Consider the following 20,357-nt stretch of genomic DNA (forward strand, 5'->3'; position numbering starts at 1 on the left):
TGTCTACATGCCAGAAACAGCAGCTCAATAATACCGTTAAAAACAAATGCAAACTCCGACTGTCTGCACGCACACCACTATCATCACGCAGCATAAGTGTTGCCTTACAGTGTTGCTATTGATGTTCTATGTGCTCAGACCACTGCAATGTTGACCTATTCATTTTAAATACAAGTACAGTAGCCCGTAAAGCATTCGGCATTCTGACAGCACTTTCCTGCACTTCCTGTTTTAGACTGGGAGTCAAATGACGCAATCACCTCCCTTCTTTCTCTTTCACACTAGAGGGCACGAGCAGTGACAGGAATGTTCATGAAGTGTCTGGAACTCTAAGCGGGAGGATATAAAAGCAGCGAGTCCTGACAGCTGAGGGAGAAAGAAGCTGATCACTAGACGCTGCAAACACTGCAAGCTCACAGCAAGAAGAAGCAAGACTGTCTGCACATTCACTGAAGATGCTGTGCTCTCATGTATTCCAGCCTGCTGTCAGCCCGCTGGTGGATTTCCACTGGCCGGTACGCAGTCTCTGGCCACAGACCAGACCCCTCTTCCATCAGCTGGAGCAGGACATGCTCAGACAAATGCAGGAGATGAGGAGCGGTCTGGACTTGATGGATCAGCTTTATCAAGGGATCTTTAAAGAGACAGAGCGAGCTGCCCAAGGCCCAACCTTGACGGGGGTCCAGCCAGTCTCCTACAAGGTGGAGAACGAGGGAGAGCGCTTTGCTCTAACTCTGGACACAGAAGACTTTTCCCCAGAAGAGCTCTGTGTCAAGCAGGTGGGGAGGAAGCTGCAGGTGAGCGGGAAGCAGGAGAAGAAGCAGGAGGACGGAAAAGGCTCCTACTCTTACAGATGCCAGCAGTTCAGACAGGACTTTGTGCTGCCTGAAGGAGTGAGTGCTGATGCGGTGACCTGCTCCCTGCGCGACGGCCGGCTCCAGATACAGGCTCCGAGGGTGGCGCTGCCTGGTGAGGGTGAGAGAATCCTGCCCATTGACAGCAGCCCTGCTGTGAAGACCCAGTTGGCCAAGAGCTCAGAGCTGGACAGCAGCACCGCAGGCACACACAATCACCAGGAGAAAGAGGATTCTGCCAAAGACCGGCGGCAGTGACAGCTGTGGACTGCACGGCCCTTGATTTGGACACTAGATTTTTATTCTCAAATTCTGCAATTTGATAGTATTGAAATGGGATTGTAATAATGCAGCAGTATGCATTTGACATTGTATTTTTTTCTTAAATGTTCATCTTAAAGCATTTTACTTCAAGTTTCAAATGATTCCTTTAAGAATGTATTATATTTTGCCAATAGAAAAATATTCTACATGGACTTGATGTATTTTCATATCTAGAAAATATTTTCAATTACCAATATCAATGAAACATTATTTTTTAAAATTCTATCAATAAAATGTTTTATTCTTTAAATACTTTTTGTGTTGCATTTTCTATTCTTTATCAGTATTTCTACATTTCTTTGCTGACTGAAAAATTCACAAGGTGCAAGGAAAGCAGGTCACTGGTTTCAGTGCAGCTGAGGAAGAGCACTAAAAGGTGTCCCAAGAAAAAATTGTAAAAGACATTCATGTTAATTTCCCACAGTGAACCTTAGGATGACCAAAAACAATTCACAGTTTCAGCATGTCTGATGTTTCTTAATGGAAAAACATTCTCATACTCCAGGTCGTAACATTCATCATTCCAGTGATGTTATGGATTTTGTGTACAGAGGAAATTGGATTTTGTTTGTTTTGTCGTGAAATATTAAAAGCAAAACATGTTTTGACAATAAAACTGTGTTAGCAGTTGTTATGTTGTGGAATAGTGTAAGGACATAACACATTAAGCAAATGAAAAGAAGATACCCAGATGTAAGAAAAAATGTCAGTTAAGGCTGAGTTTTGGTAATGCTGAACATTTTAAAATAATTTATATCCTTCTCTGACATTTATTCACTGATGGCATCCTTCCTCAAAAATTTAGGGTGCTTTGTGTTTGAGTTACAAGCTCTATTCTGAAATATTTCCCCTGAAATGTAAGCTGTAAAAGAAGAATGAAATGAGAATAAATTTCACTTATGCTGTTGCTTTAATTATCATACAAGTATATTAAGTAAGTTGACAAACTAACACAACATTGACTAAACGAAAAGGTTCTGATCCCATTCATGATAGCTCACAGATGCAAAATCCTGCTTGTAAATGAGGATAATTTACAGTGTTTGCTAAGGAAATCAGTTCCTTTACAGAAGATTTAGGAATACTTTCTTCTAATGTCAATGTATTGAGAAGTAATTTCAATTCTGCACCCTTAGGCCATATGTATTCAAGCTGAATAAAGAGAAATCATTTTGTTGTAAAAAGGGTAGCAAAGGCTCTCAATCCATACATTCGAAACATTGCAGTTAACAATTTTACACACATGGCCTGACTGACTAAAAGTATTATGCATGCTGATCTGTACATCACATTTCATTTGAATTATTAAGTGTTGCTGTCTAGTGTTCTGACTCCTAAAATGTGCTTTGAGAGGTGTATCACATTGCCACATACAGTACAAGTACTTTTTTAGGGTTTAGTTGCAGTCACAACAATCACGTTCCCACATTGCTGTGAGGGTTATATTACTGCTCAGGCTTGCTGGGTAATGATACGTTGGCAGAAATATGGAGAAATCACGTACCGCTTCGAAGGATTTCAGTGCACTGCAAGTTCTGAGAGAGGAAAGATAACAGCAAATCAGCTGCTGCCCTATTCACTCACTACCTGTTTTTATCCATTCAGGAGAGTGAAGAAGGGACAATTGAATTTCACAGTCATGTTTAAGGCATCTGTATTCCTGGGATTTTCAAATATCTTTTGCATTTGAGCAGCTATGTAATGCAAAGACTCAGTTAAATATTAAAGAGCAGAATGTTCAAACATTAGTATTACAAAACTACACGTTTTCAAATTCCAGAACTAGAAAGTGACTTGTCTACATGCCAGAAACAGCAGCTCAATAATACCGTTAAAAACAAATGCAAACTCCGACTGTCTGCACGCACACCACTATCATCACGCAGCATAATTGTTGCCTTACAGTGTTGCTATTGATGTTCTATGTGCTCAGACCACTGCAATGTTGACCTATTCATTTTAAATACAAGTACAGTAGCCCGTAAAGCATTCGGCATTCTGACAGCACTTTCCTGCACTTCCTGTTTTAGACTGGGAGTCAAAAGACGCAATCACCTCCCTTCTTTCTCTTTCACACTAGAGGGCACCAGCAGTGACAGGAATGTTCATGAAGTGTCTGGAACTCTAAGCGGGAGGATATAAAAGCAGCGAGTCCTGACAGCTGAGGGAGAAAGAAGCTGATCACTAGACGCTGCAAACACTGCAAGCTCACAGCAAGAAGAAGCAAGACTGTCTGCACATTCACTGAAGATGCTGTGCTCTCATGTATTCCAGCCTGCTGTCAGCCCGCTGGTGGATTTCCACTGGCCGGTACGCAGTCTCTGGCCACAGACCAGACCCCTCTTCCATCAGCTGGAGCAGGACATGCTCAGACAAATGCAGGAGATGAGGAGCGGTCTGGACTTGATGGATCAGCTTTATCAAGGGATCTTTAAAGAGACAGAGCGAGCTGCCCAAGGCCCAACCTTGACGGGGGTCCAGCCAGTCTCCTACAAGGTGGAGAACGAGGGAGAGCGCTTTGCTCTAACTCTGGACACAGAAGACTTTTCCCCAGAAGAGCTCTGTGTCAAGCAGGTGGGGAGGAAGCTGCAGGTGAGCGGGAAGCAGGAGAAGAAGCAGGAGGACGGAAAAGGCTCCTACTCTTACAGATGCCAGCAGTTCAGACAGGACTTTGTGCTGCCTGAAGGAGTGAGTGCTGATGCGGTGACCTGCTCCCTGCGCGACGGCCGGCTCCAGATACAGGCTCCGAGGGTGGCGCTGCCCGGTGAGGGTGAGAGAATCCTGCCCATTGACAGCAGCCCTGCTGTGAAGACCCAGTTGGCCAAGAGCTCAGAGCTGGACAGCAGCACCGCAGGCACACACAATCACCAGGAGAAAGAGGATTCTGCCAAAGACCGGCGGCAGTGACAGCTGTGGACTGCACGGCCCTTGATTTGGACACTAGATTTTTATTCTCAAATTCTGCAATTTGATAGTATTGAAATGGGATTGTAATAATGCAGCAGTATGCATTTGACATTGTATTTTTTTCTTAAATGTTCATCTTAAAGCATTTTACTTCAAGTTTCAAATGATTCCTTTAAGAATGTATTATATTTTGCCAATAGAAAAATATTCTACATGGACTTGATGTATTTTCATATCTAGAAAATATTTTCAATTACCAATATCAATGAAACATTATTTTTTAAAATTCTATCAATAAAATGTTTTATTCTTTAAATACTTTTTGTGTTGCATTTTCTATTCTTTATCAGTATTTCTACATTTCTTTGCTGACTGAAAAATTCACAAGGTGCAAGGAAAGCAGGTCACTGGTTTCAGTGCAGCTGAGGAAGAGCACTAAAAGGTGTCCCAAGAAAAAATTGTAAAAGACATTCATGTTAATTTCCCACAGTGAACCTTAGGATGACCAAAAACAATTCACAGTTTCAGCATGTCTGATGTTTCTTAATGGAAAAACATTCTCATACTCCAGGTCGTAACATTCATCATTCCAGTGATGTTATGGATTTTGTGTACAGAGGAAATTGGATTTGGTTTGTTTTGTCGTGAAATATTAAAAGCAAAACATGTTTTGACAATAAAACTGTGTTAGCAGTTGTTATGTTGTGGAATAGTGTAAGGACATAACACATTAAGCAAATGAAAAGAAGATACCCAGATGTAAGAAAAAATGTCAGTTAAGGCTGAGTTTTGGTAATGCTGAACATTTTAAAATAATTTATATCCTTCTCTGACATTTATTCACTGATGGCATCCTTCCTCAAAAATTTAGGGTGCTTTGTGTTTGAGTTACAAGCTCTATTCTGAAATATTTCCCCTGAAATGTAAGCTGTAAAAGAAGAATGAAATGAGAATAAATTTCACTTATGCTGTTGCTTTAATTATCATACAAGTATATTAAGTAAGTTGACAAACTAACACAACATTGACTAAACGAAAAGGTTCTGATCCCATTCATGATAGCTCACAGATGCAAAATCCTGCTTGTAAATGAGGATAATTTACAGTGTTTGCTAAGGAAATCAGTTCCTTTACAGAAGATTTAGGAATACTTTCTTCTAATGTCAATGTATTGAGAAGTAATTTCAATTCTGCACCCTTAGGCCATATGTATTCAAGCTGAATAAAGAGAAATCATTTTGTTGTAAAAAGGGTAGCAAAGGCTCTCAATCCATACATTCGAAACATTGCAGTTAACAATTTTACACACATGGCCTGACTGACTAAAAGTATTATGCATGCTGATCTGTACATCACATTTCATTTGAATTATTAAGTGTTGCTGTCTAGTGTTCTGACTCCTAAAATGTGCTTTGAGAGGTGTATCACATTGCCACATACAGTACAAGTACTTTTTTAGGGTTTAGTTGCAGTCACAACAATCACGTTCCCACATTGCTGTGAGGGTTATATTACTGCTCAGGCTTGCTGGGTAATGATACGTTGGCAGAAATATGGAGAAATCACGTACCGCTTCGAAGGATTTCAGTGCACTGCAAGTTCTGAGAGAGGAAAGATAACAGCAAATCAGCTGCTGCCCTATTCACTCACTACCTGTTTTTATCCATTCAGGAGAGTGAAGAAGGGACAATTGAATTTCACAGTCATGTTTAAGGCATCTGTATTCCTGGGATTTTCAAATATCTTTTGCATTTGAGCAGCTATGTAATGCAAAGACTCAGTTAAATATTAAAGAGCAGAATGTTCAAACATTAGTATTACAAAACTACACGTTTTCAAATTCCAGAACTAGAAAGTGACTTGTCTACATGCCAGAAACAGCAGCTCAATAATACCGTTAAAAACAAATGCAAACTCCGACTGTCTGCACGCACACCACTATCATCACGCAGCATAAGTGTTGCCTTACAGTGTTGCTATTGATGTTCTATGTGCTCAGACCACTGCAATGTTGACCTATTCATTTTAAATACAAGTACAGTAGCCCGTAAAGCATTCGGCATTCTGTCAGCACTTTCCTGCACTTCCTGTTTTAGACTGGGAGTCAAATGACGCAATCACCTCCCTTCTTTCTCTTTCACACTAGAGGGCACCAGCAGTGACAGGAATGTTCATGAAGTGTCTGGAACTCTAAGCGGGAGGATATAAAAGCAGCGAGTCCTGACAGCTGAGGGAGAAAGAAGCTGATCACTAGACGCTGCAAACACTGCAAGCTCACAGCAAGAAGAAGCAAGACTGTCTGCACATTCACTGAAGATGCTGTGCTCTCATGTATTCCAGCCTGCTGTCAGCCCGCTGGTGGATTTCCACTGGCCGGTACGCAGTCTCTGGCCACAGACCAGACCCCTCTTCCATCAGCTGGAGCAGGACATGCTCAGACAAATGCAGGAGATGAGGAGCGGTCTGGACTTGATGGATCAGCTTTATCAAGGGATCTTTAAAGAGACAGAGCGAGCTGCCCAAGGCCCAACCTTGACGGGGGTCCAGCCAGTCTCCTACAAGGTGGAGAACGAGGGAGAGCGCTTTGCTCTAACTCTGGACACAGAAGACTTTTCCCCAGAAGAGCTCTGTGTCAAGCAGGTGGGGAGGAAGCTGCAGGTGAGCGGGAAGCAGGAGAAGAAGCAGGAGGACGGAAAAGGCTCCTACTCTTACAGATGCCAGCAGTTCAGACAGGACTTTGTGCTGCCTGAAGGAGTGAGTGCTGATGCGGTGACCTGCTCCCTGCGCGACGGCCGGCTCCAGATACAGGCTCCGAGGGTGGCGCTGCCTGGTGAGGGTGAGAGAATCCTGCCCATTGACAGCAGCCCTGCTGTGAAGACCCAGTTGGCCAAGAGCTCAGAGCTGGACAGCAGCACCGCAGGCACACACAATCACCAGGAGAAAGAGGATTCTGCCAAAGACCGGCGGCAGTGACAGCTGTGGACTGCACGGCCCTTGATTTGGACACTAGATTTTTATTCTCAAATTCTGCAATTTGATAGTATTGAAATGGGATTGTAATAATGCAGCAGTATGCATTTGACATTGTATTTTTTTCTTAAATGTTCATCTTAAAGCATTTTACTTCAAGTTTCAAATGATTCCTTTAAGAATGTATTATATTTTGCCAATAGAAAAATATTCTACATGGACTTGATGTATTTTCATATCTAGAAAATATTTTCAATTACCAATATCAATGAAACATTATTTTTTAAAATTCTATCAATAAAATGTTTTATTCTTTAAATACTTTTTGTGTTGCATTTTCTATTCTTTATCAGTATTTCTACATTTCTTTGCTGACTGAAAAATTCACAAGGTGCAAGGAAAGCAGGTCACTGGTTTCAGTGCAGCTGAGGAAGAGCACTAAAAGGTGTCCCAAGAAAAAATTGTAAAAGACATTCATGTTAATTTCCCACAGTGAACCTTAGGATGACCAAAAACAATTCACAGTTTCAGCATGTCTGATGTTTCTTAATGGAAAAACATTCTCATACTCCAGGTCGTAACATTCATCATTCCAGTGATGTTATGGATTTTGTGTACAGAGGAAATTGGATTTTGTTTGTTTTGTCGTGAAATATTAAAAGCAAAACATGTTTTGACAATAAAACTGTGTTAGCAGTTGTTATGTTGTGGAATAGTGTAAGGACATAACACATTAAGCAAATGAAAAGAAGATACCCAGATGTAAGAAAAAATGTCAGTTAAGGCTGAGTTTTGGTAATGCTGAACATTTTAAAATAATTTATATCCTTCTCTGACATTTATTCACTGATGGCATCCTTCCTCAAAAATTTAGGGTGCTTTGTGTTTGAGTTACAAGCTCTATTCTGAAATATTTCCCCTGAAATGTAAGCTGTAAAAGAAGAATGAAATGAGAATAAATTTCACTTATGCTGTTGCTTTAATTATCATACAAGTATATTAAGTAAGTTGACAAACTAACACAACATTGACTAAACGAAAAGGTTCTGATCCCATTCATGATAGCTCACAGATGCAAAATCCTGCTTGTAAATGAGGATAATTTACAGTGTTTGCTAAGGAAATCAGTTCCTTTACAGAAGATTTAGGAATACTTTCTTCTAATGTCAATGTATTGAGAAGTAATTTCAATTCTGCACCCTTAGGCCATATGTATTCAAGCTGAATAAAGAGAAATCATTTTGTTGTAAAAAGGGTAGCAAAGGCTCTCAATCCATACATTCGAAACATTGCAGTTAACAATTTTACACACATGGCCTGACTGACTAAAAGTATTATGCATGCTGATCTGTACATCACATTTCATTTGAATTATTAAGTGTTGCTGTCTAGTGTTCTGACTCCTAAAATGTGCTTTGAGAGGTGTATCACATTGCCACATACAGTACAAGTACTTTTTTAGGGTTTAGTTGCAGTCACAACAATCACGTTCCCACATTGCTGTGAGGGTTATATTACTGCTCAGGCTTGCTGGGTAATGATACGTTGGCAGAAATATGGAGAAATCACGTACCGCTTCGAAGGATTTCAGTGCACTGCAAGTTCTGAGAGAGGAAAGATAACAGCAAATCAGCTGCTGCCCTATTCACTCACTACCTGTTTTTATCCATTCAGGAGAGTGAAGAAGGGACAATTGAATTTCACAGTCATGTTTAAGGCATCTGTATTCCTGGGATTTTCAAATATCTTTTGCATTTGAGCAGCTATGTAATGCAAAGACTCAGTTAAATATTAAAGAGCAGAATGTTCAAACATTAGTATTACAAAACTACACGTTTTCAAATTCCAGAACTAGAAAGTGACTTGTCTACATGCCAGAAACAGCAGCTCAATAATACCGTTAAAAACAAATGCAAACTCCGACTGTCTGCACGCACACCACTATCATCACGCAGCATAAGTGTTGCCTTACAGTGTTGCTATTGATGTTCTATGTGCTCAGACCACTGCAATGTTGACCTATTCATTTTAAATACAAGTACAGTAGCCCGTAAAGCATTCGGCATTCTGTCAGCACTTTCCTGCACTTCCTGTTTTAGACTGGGAGTCAAATGACGCAATCACCTCCCTTCTTTCTCTTTCACACTAGAGGGCACCAGCAGTGACAGGAATGTTCATGAAGTGTCTGGAACTCTAAGCGGGAGGATATAAAAGCAGCGAGTCCTGACAGCTGAGGGAGAAAGAAGCTGATCACTAGACGCTGCAAACACTGCAAGCTCACAGCAAGAAGAAGCAAGACTGTCTGCACATTCACTGAAGATGCTGTGCTCTCATGTATTCCAGCCTGCTGTCAGCCCGCTGGTGGATTTCCACTGGCCGGTACGCAGTCTCTGGCCACAGACCAGACCCCTCTTCCATCAGCTGGAGCAGGACATGCTCAGACAAATGCAGGAGATGAGGAGCGGTCTGGACTTGATGGATCAGCTTTATCAAGGGATCTTTAAAGAGACAGAGCGAGCTGCCCAAGGCCCAACCTTGACGGGGGTCCAGCCAGTCTCCTACAAGGTGGAGAACGAGGGAGAGCGCTTTGCTCTAACTCTGGACACAGAAGACTTTTCCCCAGAAGAGCTCTGTGTCAAGCAGGTGGGGAGGAAGCTGCAGGTGAGCGGGAAGCAGGAGAAGAAGCAGGAGGACGGAAAAGGCTCCTACTCTTACAGATGCCAGCAGTTCAGACAGGACTTTGTGCTGCCTGAAGGAGTGAGTGCTGATGCGGTGACCTGCTCCCTGCGCGACGGCCGGCTCCAGATACAGGCTCCGAGGGTGGCGCTGCCCGGTGAGGGTGAGAGAATCCTGCCCATTGACAGCAGCCCTGCTGTGAAGACCCAGTTGGCCAAGAGCTCAGAGCTGGACAGCAGCACCGCAGGCACACACAATCACCAGGAGAAAGAGGATTCTGCCAAAGACCGGCGGCAGTGACAGCTGTGGACTGCACGGCCCTTGATTTGGACACTAGATTTTTATTCTCAAATTCTGCAATTTGATAGTATTGAAATGGGATTGTAATAATGCAGCAGTATGCATTTGACATTGTATTCTTTTCTTAAATGTTCATCTTAAAGCATTTTACTTCAAGTTTCAAATGATTCCTTTAAGAATGTATTATATTTTGCCAATAGAAAAATATTCTACATGGACTTGATGTATTTTCATATCTAGAAAATATTTTCAATTACCAATATCAATGAAACATTATTTTTTAAAATTCTATCAATAAAATGTTTTATTCTTTAAATACTTTTTGTGTTGCATTTTCTATTCTTTATCAGTATTTCTACATTTCTTTGCTGACTGAAAAATTCACAAGGTGCAAGGAAAGCAGGTCACTGGTTTCAGTGCAGCTGAGGAAGAGCACTAAAAGGTGTCCCAAGAAAAAATTGTAAAAGACATTCATGTTAATTTCCCACAGTGAACCTTAGGATGACCAAAAACAATTCACAGTTTCAGCATGTCTGATGTTTCTTAATGGAAAAACATTCTCATAGTCCAGGTCGTAACATTCATCATTCCAGTGATGTTATGGATTTTGTGTACAGAGGAAATTGGATTTGGTTTGTTTTGTCGTGAAATATTAAAAGCAAAACATGTTTTGACAATAAAACTGTGTTAGCAGTTGTTATGTTGTGGAATAGTGTAAGGACATAACACATTAAGCAAATGAAAAGAAGATACCCAGATGTAAGAAAAAATGTCAGTTAAGGCTGAGTTTTGGTAATGCTGAACATTTTAAAATAATTTATATCCTTCTCTGACATTTATTCACTGATGGCATCCTTCCTCAAAAATTTAGGGTGCTTTGTGTTTGAGTTACAAGCTCTATTCTGAAATATTTCCCCTGAAATGTAAGCTGTAAAAGAAGAATGAAATGAGAATAAATTTCACTTATGCTGTTGCTTTAATTATCATACAAGTATATTAAGTAAGTTGACAAACTAACACAACATTGACTAAACGAAAAGGTTCTGATCCCATTCATGATAGCTCACAGATGCAAAATCCTGCTTGTAAATGAGGATAATTTACAGTGTTTGCTAAGGAAATCAGTTCCTTTACAGAAGATTTAGGAATACTTTCTTCTAATGTCAATGTATTGAGAAGTAATTTCAATTCTGCACCCTTAGGCCATATGTATTCAAGCTGAATAAAGAGAAATCATTTTGTTGTAAAAAGGGTAGCAAAGGCTCTCAATCCATACATTCGAAACATTGCAGTTAACAATTTTACACACATGGCCTGACTGACTAAAAGTATTATGCATGCTGATCTGTACATCACATTTCATTTGAATTATTAAGTGTTGCTGTCTAGTGTTCTGACTCCTAAAATGTGCTTTGAGAGGTGTATCACATTGCCACATACAGTACAAGTACTTTTTTAGGGTTTAGTTGCAGTCACAACAATCACGTTCCCACATTGCTGTGAGGGTTATATTACTGCTCAGGCTTGCTGGGTAATGATACGTTGGCAGAAATATGGAGAAATCACGTACCGCTTCGAAGGATTTCAGTGCACTGCAAGTTCTGAGAGAGGAAAGATAACAGCAAATCAGCTGCTGCCCTATTCACTCACTACCTGTTTTTATCCATTCAGGAGAGTGAAGAAGGGACAATTGAATTTCACAGTCATGTTTAAGGCATCTGTATTCCTGGGATTTTCAAATATCTTTTGCATTTGAGCAGCTATGTAATGCAAAGACTCAGTTAAATATTAAAGAGCAGAATGTTCAAACATTAGTATTACAAAACTACACGTTTTCAAATTCCAGAACTAGAAAGTGACTTGTCTACATGCCAGAAACAGCAGCTCAATAATACCGTTAAAAACAAATGCAAACTCCGACTGTCTGCACGCACACCACTATCATCACGCAGCATAAGTGTTGCCTTACAGTGTTGCTATTGATGTTCTATGTGCTCAGACCACTGCAATGTTGACCTATTCATTTTAAATACAAGTACAGTAGCCCGTAAAGCATTCGGCATTCTGACAGCACTTTCCTGCACTTCCTGTTTTAGACTGGGAGTCAAAAGACGCAATCACCTCCCTTCTTTCTCTTTCACACTAGAGGGCACCAGCAGTGACAGGAATGTTCATGAAGTGTCTGGAACTCTAAGCGGGAGGATATAAAAGCAGCGAGTCCTGACAGCTGAGGGAGAAAGAAGCTGATCACTAGACGCTGCAAACACTGCAAGCTCACAGCAAGAAGAAGCAAGACTGTCTGCACATTCACTGAAGATGCTGTGCTCTCATGTATTCCAGCCTGCTGTCAGCCCGCTGGTGGATTTCCACTGGCCGGTACGCAGTCTCTGGCCACAGACCAGACCCCTCTTCCATCAGCTGGAGCAGGACATGCTCAGACAAATGCAGGAGATGAGGAGCGGTCTGGACTTGATGGATCAGCTTTATCAAGGGATCTTTAAAGAGACAGAGCGAGCTGCCCAAGGCCCAACCTTGACGGGGGTCCAGCCAGTCTCCTACAAGGTGGAGAACGAGGGAGAGCGCTTTGCTCTAACTCTGGACACAGAAGACTTTTCCCCAGAAGAGCTCTGTGTCAAGCAGGTGGGGAGGAAGCTGCAGGTGAGCGGGAAGCAGGAGAAGAAGCAGGAGGACGGAAAAGGCTCCTACTCTTACAGATGCCAGCAGTTCAGACAGGACTTTGTGCTGCCTGAAGGAGTGAGTGCTGATGCGGTGACCTGCTCCCTGCGCGACGGCCGGCTCCAGATACAGGCTCCGAGGGTGGCGCTGCCCGGTGAGGGTGAGATAATCCTGCCCATTGACAGCAGCCCTGCTGTGAAGACCCAGTTGGCCAAGAGCTCAGAGCTGGACAGCAGCACCGCAGGCACACACAATCACCAGGAGAAAGAGGATTCTGCCAAAGACCGGCGGCAGTGACAGCTGTGGACTGCACGGCCCTTGATTTGGACACTAGATTTTTATTCTCAAATTCTGCAATTTGATAGTATTGAAATGGGATTGTAATAATGCAGCAGTATGCATTTGACATTGTATTTTTTTCTTAAATGTTCATCTTAAAGCATTTTACTTCAAGTTTCAAATGATTCCTTTAAGAATGTATTATATTTTGCCAATAGAAAAATATTCTACATGGACTTGATGTATTTTCATATCTAGAAAATATTTTCAATTACCAATATCAATGAAACATTATTTTTTAAAATTCTATCAATAAAATGTTTTATTCTTTAAATACTTTTTGTGTTGCATTTTCTATTCTTTATCAGTATTTCTACATTTCTTTGCTGACTGAAAAATTCACAAGGTGCAAGGAAAGCAGGTCACTGGTTTCAGTGCAGCTGAGGAAGAGCACTAAAAGGTGTCCCAAGAAAAAATTGTAAAAGACATTCATGTTAATTTCCCACAGTGAACCTTAGGATGACCAAAAACAATTCACAGTTTCAGCATGTCTGATGTTTCTTAATGGAAAAACATTCTCATAGTCCAGGTCGTAACATTCATCATTCCAGTGATGTTATGGATTTTGTGTACAGAGGAAATTGGATTTGGTTTGTTTTGTCGTGAAATATTAAAAGCAAAACATGTTTTGACAATAAAACTGTGTTAGCAGTTGTTATGTTGTGGAATAGTGTAAGGACATAACACATTAAGCAAATGAAAAGAAGATACCCAGATGTAAGAAAAAATGTCAGTTAAGGCTGAGTTTTGGTAATGCTGAACATTTTAAAATAATTTATATCCTTCTCTGACATTTATTCACTGATGGCATCCTTCCTCAAAAATTTAGGGTGCTTTGTGTTTGAGTTACAAGCTCTATTCTGAAATATTTCCCCTGAAATGTAAGCTGTAAAAGAAGAATGAAATGAGAATAAATTTCACTTATGCTGTTGCTTTAATTATCATACAAGTATATTAAGTAAGTTGACAAACTAACACAACATTGACTAAACGAAAAGGTTCTGATCCCATTCATGATAGCTCACAGATGCAAAATCCTGCTTGTAAATGAGGATAATTTACAGTGTTTGCTAAGGAAATCAGTTCCTTTACAGAAGATTTAGGAATACTTTCTTCTAATGTCAATGTATTGAGAAGTAATTTCAATTCTGCACCCTTAGGCCATATGTATTCAAGCTGAATAAAGAGAAATCATTTTGTTGTAAAAAGGGTAGCAAAGGCTCTCAATCCATACATTCGAAACATTGCAGTTAACAATTTTACACACATGGCCTGACTGACTAAAAGTATTATGCATGCTGATCTGTACATCACATTTCATTTGAATTATTAAGTGTTGCTGTCTAGTGTTCTGACTCCTAAAATGTGCTTTGAGAGGTGTATCACATTGCCACATACAGTACAAGTACTTTTTTAGGGTTTAGTTGCAGTCACAACAATCACGTTCCCACATTGCTGTGAGGGTTATATTACTGCTCAGGCTTGCTGGGTAATGATACGTTGGCAGAAATATGGAGAAATCACGTACCGCTTCGAAGGATTTCAGTGCACTGCAAGTTCTGAGAGAGGAAAGATAACAGCAAATCAGCTGCTGCCCTATTCACTCACTACCTGTTTTTATCCATTCAGGAGAGTGAAGAAGGGACAATTGAATTTCACAGTCATGTTTAAGGCATCTGTATTCCTGGGATTTTCAAATATCTTTTGCATTTGAGCAGCTATGTAATGCAAAGACTCAGTTAAATATTAAAGAGCAGAATGTTCAAACATTAGTATTACAAAACTACACGTTTTCAAATTCCAGAACTAGAAAGTGACTTGTCTACATGCCAGAAACAGCAGCTCAATAATACCGTTAAAAACAAATGCAAACTCCGACTGTCTGCACGCACACCACTATCATCACGCAGCATAAGTGTTGCCTTACAGTGTTGCTATTGATGTTCTATGTGCTCAGACCACTGCAATGTTGACCTATTCATTTTAAATACAAGTACAGTAGCCCGTAAAGCATTCGGCATTCTGACAGCACTTTCCTGCACTTCCTGTTTTAGACTGGGAGTCAAAAGACGCAATCACCTCCCTTCTTTCTCTTTCACACTAGAGGGCACCAGCAGTGACAGGAATGTTCATGAAGTGTCTGGAACTCTAAGCGGGAGGATATAAAAGCAGCGAGTCCTGACAGCTGAGGGAGAAAGAAGCTGATCACTAGACGCTGCAAACACTGCAAGCTCACAGCAAGAAGAAGCAAGACTGTCTGCACATTCACTGAAGATGCTGTGCTCTCATGTATTCCAGCCTGCTGTCAGCCCGCTGGTGGATTTCCACTGGCCGGTACGCAGTCTCTGGCCACAGACCAGACCCCTCTTCCATCAGCTGGAGCAGGACATGCTCAGACAAATGCAGGAGATGAGGAGCGGTCTGGACTTGATGGATCAGCTTTATCAAGGGATCTTTAAAGAGACAGAGCGAGCTGCCCAAGGCCCAACCTTGACGGGGGTCCAGCCAGTCTCCTACAAGGTGGAGAACGAGGGAGAGCGCTTTGCTCTAACTCTGGACACAGAAGACTTTTCCCCAGAAGAGCTCTGTGTCAAGCAGGTGGGGAGGAAGCTGCAGGTGAGCGGGAAGCAGGAGAAGAAGCAGGAGGACGGAAAAGGCTCCTACTCTTACAGATGCCAGCAGTTCAGACAGGACTTTGTGCTGCCTGAAGGAGTGAGTGCTGATGCGGTGACCTGCTCCCTGCGCGACGGCCGGCTCCAGATACAGGCTCCGAGGGTGGCGCTGCCCGGTGAGGGTGAGAGAATCCTGCCCATTGACAGCAGCCCTGCTGTGAAGACCCAGTTGGCCAAGAGCTCAGAGCTGGACAGCAGCACCGCAGGCACACACAATCACCAGGAGAAAGAGGATTCTGCCAAAGACCGGCGGCAGTGACAGCTGTGGACTGCACGGCCCTTGATTTGGACACTAGATTTTTATTCTCAAATTCTGCAATTTGATAGTATTGAAATGGGATTGTAATAATGCAGCAGTATGCATTTGACATTGTATTTTTTTCTTAAATGTTCATCTTAAAGCATTTTACTTCAAGTTTCAAATGATTCCTTTAAGAATGTATTATATTTTGCCAATAGAAAAATATTCTACATGGACTTGATGTATTTTCATATCTAGAAAATATTTTCAATTACCAATATCAATGAAACATTATTTTTTAAAATTCTATCAATAAAATGTTTTATTCTTTAAATACTTTTTGTGTTGCATTTTCTATTCTTTATCAGTATTTCTACATTTCTTTGCTGACTGAAAAATTCACAAGGTGCAAGGAAAGCAGGTCACTGGTTTCAGTGCAGCTGAGGAAGAGCACTAAAAGGTGTCCCAAGAAAAAATTGTAAAAGACATTCATGTTAATTTCCCACAGTGAACCTTAGGATGACCAAAAACAATTCACAGTTTCAGCATGTCTGATGTTTCTTAATGGAAAAACATTCTCATAGTCCAGGTCGTAACATTCATCATTCCAGTGATGTTATGGATTTTGTGTACAGAGGAAATTGGATTTGGTTTGTTTTGTCGTGAAATATTAAAAGCAAAACATGTTTTGACAATAAAACTGTGTTAGCAGTTGTTATGTTGTGGAATAGTGTAAGGACATAACACATTAAGCAAATGAAAAGAAGATACCCAGATGTAAGAAAAAATGTCAGTTAAGGCTGAGTTTTGGTAATGCTGAACATTTTAAAATAATTTATATCCTTCTCTGACATTTATTCACTGATGGCATCCTTCCTCAAAAATTTAGGGTGCTTTGTGTTTGAGTTACAAGCTCTATTCTGAAATATTTCCCCTGAAATGTAAGCTGTAAAAGAAGAATGAAATGAGAATAAATTTCACTTATGCTGTTGCTTTAATTATCATACAAGTATATTAAGTAAGTTGACAAACTAACACAACATTGACTAAACGAAAAGGTTCTGATCCCATTCATGATAGCTCACAGATGCAAAATCCTGCTTGTAAATGAGGATAATTTACAGTGTTTGCTAAGGAAATCAGTTCCTTTACAGAAGATTTAGGAATACTTTCTTCTAATGTCAATGTATTGAGAAGTAATTTCAATTCTGCACCCTTAGGCCATATGTATTCAAGCTGAATAAAGAGAAATCATTTTGTTGTAAAAAGGGTAGCAAAGGCTCTCAATCCATACATTCGAAACATTGCAGTTAACAATTTTACACACATGGCCTGACTGACTAAAAGTATTATGCATGCTGATCTGTACATCACATTTCATTTGAATTATTAAGTGTTGCTGTCTAGTGTTCTGACTCCTAAAATGTGCTTTGAGAGGTGTATCACATTGCCACATACAGTACAAGTACTTTTTTAGGGTTTAGTTGCAGTCACAACAATCACGTTCCCACATTGCTGTGAGGGTTATATTACTGCTCAGGCTTGCTGGGTAATGATACGTTGGCAGAAATATGGAGAAATCACGTACCGCTTCGAAGGATTTCAGTGCACTGCAAGTTCTGAGAGAGGAAAGATAACAGCAAATCAGCTGCTGCCCTATTCACTCACTACCTGTTTTTATCCATTCAGGAGAGTGAAGAAGGGACAATTGAATTTCACAGTCATGTTTAAGGCATCTGTATTCCTGGGATTTTCAAATATCTTTTGCATTTGAGCAGCTATGTAATGCAAAGACTCAGTTAAATATTAAAGAGCAGAATGTTCAAACATTAGTATTACAAAACTACACGTTTTCAAATTCCAGAACTAGAAAGTGACTTGTCTACATGCCAGAAACAGCAGCTCAATAATACCGTTAAAAACAAATGCAAACTCCGACTGTCTGCACGCACACCACTATCATCACGCAGCATAAGTGTTGCCTTACAGTGTTGCTATTGATGTTCTATGTGCTCAGACCACTGCAATGTTGACCTATTCATTTTAAATACAAGTACAGTAGCCCGTAAAGCATTCGGCATTCTGTCAGCACTTTCCTGCACTTCCTGTTTTAGACTGGGAGTCAAATGACGCAATCACCTCCCTTCTTTCTCTTTCACACTAGAGGGCACCAGCAGTGACAGGAATGTTCATGAAGTGTCTGGAACTCTAAGCGGGAGGATATAAAAGCAGCGAGTCCTGACAGCTGAGGGAGAAAGAAGCTGATCACTAGACGCTGCAAACACTGCAAGCTCACAGCAAGAAGAAGCAAGACTGTCTGCACATTCACTGAAGATGCTGTGCTCTCATGTATTCCAGCCTGCTGTCAGCCCGCTGGTGGATTTCCACTGGCCGGTACGCAGTCTCTGGCCACAGACCAGACCCCTCTTCCATCAGCTGGAGCAGGACATGCTCAGACAAATGCAGGAGATGAGGAGCGGTCTGGACTTGATGGATCAGCTTTATCAAGGGATCTTTAAAGAGACAGAGCGAGCTGCCCAAGGCCCAACCTTGACGGGGGTCCAGCCAGTCTCCTACAAGGTGGAGAACGAGGGAGAGCGCTTTGCTCTAACTCTGGACACAGAAGACTTTTCCCCAGAAGAGCTCTGTGTCAAGCAGGTGGGGAGGAAGCTGCAGGTGAGCGGGAAGCAGGAGAAGAAGCAGGAGGACGGAAAAGGCTCCTACTCTTACAGATGCCAGCAGTTCAGACAGGACTTTGTGCTGCCTGAAGGAGTGAGTGCTGATGCGGTGACCTGCTCCCTGCGCGACGGCCGGCTCCAGATACAGGCTCCGAGGGTGGCGCTGCCCGGTGAGGGTGAGAGAATCCTGCCCATTGACAGCAGCCCTGCTGTGAAGACCCAGTTGGCCAAGAGCTCAGAGCTGGACAGCAGCACCGCAGGCACACACAATCACCAGGAGAAAGAGGATTCTGCCAAAGACCGGCGGCAGTGACAGCTGTGGACTGCATGGCCCTTGATTTGGACACTAGATTTTTATTCTCAAATTCTGCAATTTGATAGTATTGAAATGGGATTGTAATAATGCAGCAGTATGCATTTGACATTGTATTTTTTTCTTAAATGTTCATCTTAAAGCATTTTACTTCAAGTTTCAAATGATTCCTTTAAGAATGTATTATATTTTGCCAATAGAAAAATATTCTACATGGACTTGATGTATTTTCATATCTAGAAAATATTTTCAATTACCAATATCAATGAAACATTATTTTTTAAAATTCTATCAATAAAATGTTTTATTCTTTAAATACTTTTTGTGTTGCATTTTCTATTCTTTATCAGTATTTCTACATTTCTTTGCTGACTGAAAAATTCACAAGGTGCAAGGAAAGCAGGTCACTGGTTTCAGTGCAGCTGAGGAAGAGCACTAAAAGGTGTCCCAAGAAAAAATTGTAAAAGACATTCATGTTAATTTCCCACAGTGAACCTTAGGATGACCAAAAACAATTCACAGTTTCAGCATGTCTGATGTTTCTTAATGGAAAAACATTCTCATAGTCCAGGTCGTAACATTCATCATCCTAGTGATGTTAAGGATTTTGTGTACAGAGCAAATTGTATTTTATTTGTTTTGTCGCGAAATATTTAATGCAATACATATTTTGACAATAAAGCTGTGTTAGCAGTTGTCATGTTTTAGAACATGCATTTGACATTGTATTTTTTCTTGAATGTTCATCTTAAAAAAATTTACCTCGATTTTCAAGTGATTCCTTTAAGAATGAATTATATTTTGCCAATTTAAAAATATTGTATTTTTATAGCTAGAAAATATTTTCAATTATCAATAGCAAATGAATCATATTTTTTTATTATCTGACAATAAAATTTTCATATTAAAAAAATATTGGATTGTGTTTCTAATTGATTAATTTGTGTTGTATTATCTCTTCAGTTTTAACTGATTATATTCCCTGTAAAATATAACCAGGCACTGTGAACCAGGAAGACATTTTCCTAGTAGGTATTCTTTTTCTCATCCTGGTTTTCTATGCAGTTTTAGTGTCTGATTTATCTTTAAGAGCTTGTTGTGCTAATCCAGAGCCTAGCCTTCAGCACAGAGCAAAACGTGGGCTATACCCTGGTAGTTGCACTCATGCAAGTCGATTGAAAGATGCCAAATATTGTGGACGGTATGTGTTTGTGCTATTATCAGAGCAATTAAAAAAATGATACTGGGAGGTCATATAGAATCTACAGCGAATGCACACCTTGCCAAAACCAAACTCCAAAACTGTAAAACTAACACTGACTCGCCACCATTTCTTACCCTTGGTAAAAACACTTGTCTTTTACTAGGAAGAAATGCTCAAAAATGGTTATTTAGTGTTTTAGGGAT

General features: G+C 40.7%; 7 pseudogenes across 7 annotated transcripts; all 7 read left to right on the forward strand.

Annotated features, from left to right (window-relative positions):
- Positions 1-335: 335 nt before the first annotated feature.
- LOC148838053 (heat shock protein beta-11 pseudogene) lies at positions 336-1,431 on the forward strand (annotated as a pseudogene). The gene has a single exon (XR_016090839.1). The product of XR_016090839.1 is annotated as a heat shock protein beta-11 pseudogene (transcript).
- A 1,887-nt stretch (positions 1,432-3,318) lies between these two features.
- LOC148838054 (heat shock protein beta-11 pseudogene) lies at positions 3,319-4,398 on the forward strand (annotated as a pseudogene). Its single transcript, XR_016090841.1, has one exon. The product of XR_016090841.1 is annotated as a heat shock protein beta-11 pseudogene (transcript).
- A 1,886-nt stretch (positions 4,399-6,284) lies between these two features.
- Positions 6,285-7,377, forward strand: LOC148838055 (heat shock protein beta-11 pseudogene; annotated as a pseudogene). Its single transcript, XR_016090840.1, has one exon. The product of XR_016090840.1 is annotated as a heat shock protein beta-11 pseudogene (transcript).
- A 1,887-nt stretch (positions 7,378-9,264) lies between these two features.
- Positions 9,265-10,344, forward strand: LOC148838056 (heat shock protein beta-11 pseudogene; annotated as a pseudogene). The gene has a single exon (XR_016090842.1). The product of XR_016090842.1 is annotated as a heat shock protein beta-11 pseudogene (transcript).
- A 1,885-nt stretch (positions 10,345-12,229) lies between these two features.
- On the forward strand, positions 12,230-13,475 carry LOC148838057 (heat shock protein beta-11 pseudogene; annotated as a pseudogene). The gene has a single exon (XR_016090843.1). The product of XR_016090843.1 is annotated as a heat shock protein beta-11 pseudogene (transcript).
- Positions 13,476-15,210: 1,735 nt separating this feature from the next.
- Positions 15,211-16,290, forward strand: LOC148838058 (heat shock protein beta-11 pseudogene; annotated as a pseudogene). Its single transcript, XR_016090838.1, has one exon. The product of XR_016090838.1 is annotated as a heat shock protein beta-11 pseudogene (transcript).
- A 1,891-nt stretch (positions 16,291-18,181) lies between these two features.
- On the forward strand, positions 18,182-19,263 carry LOC148838059 (heat shock protein beta-11 pseudogene; annotated as a pseudogene). Its single transcript, XR_016090844.1, has one exon. The product of XR_016090844.1 is annotated as a heat shock protein beta-11 pseudogene (transcript).
- Positions 19,264-20,357: the final 1,094 nt, after the last annotated feature.

The sequence above is a fragment of the Atractosteus spatula genome, chromosome 3 (assembly GCF_055471065.1).
Source record: "Atractosteus spatula isolate fAtrSpa1 chromosome 3, fAtrSpa1.hap1, whole genome shotgun sequence".
In the NCBI taxonomy this organism is placed as follows: domain Eukaryota; kingdom Metazoa; phylum Chordata; class Actinopteri; order Semionotiformes; family Lepisosteidae; genus Atractosteus; species Atractosteus spatula.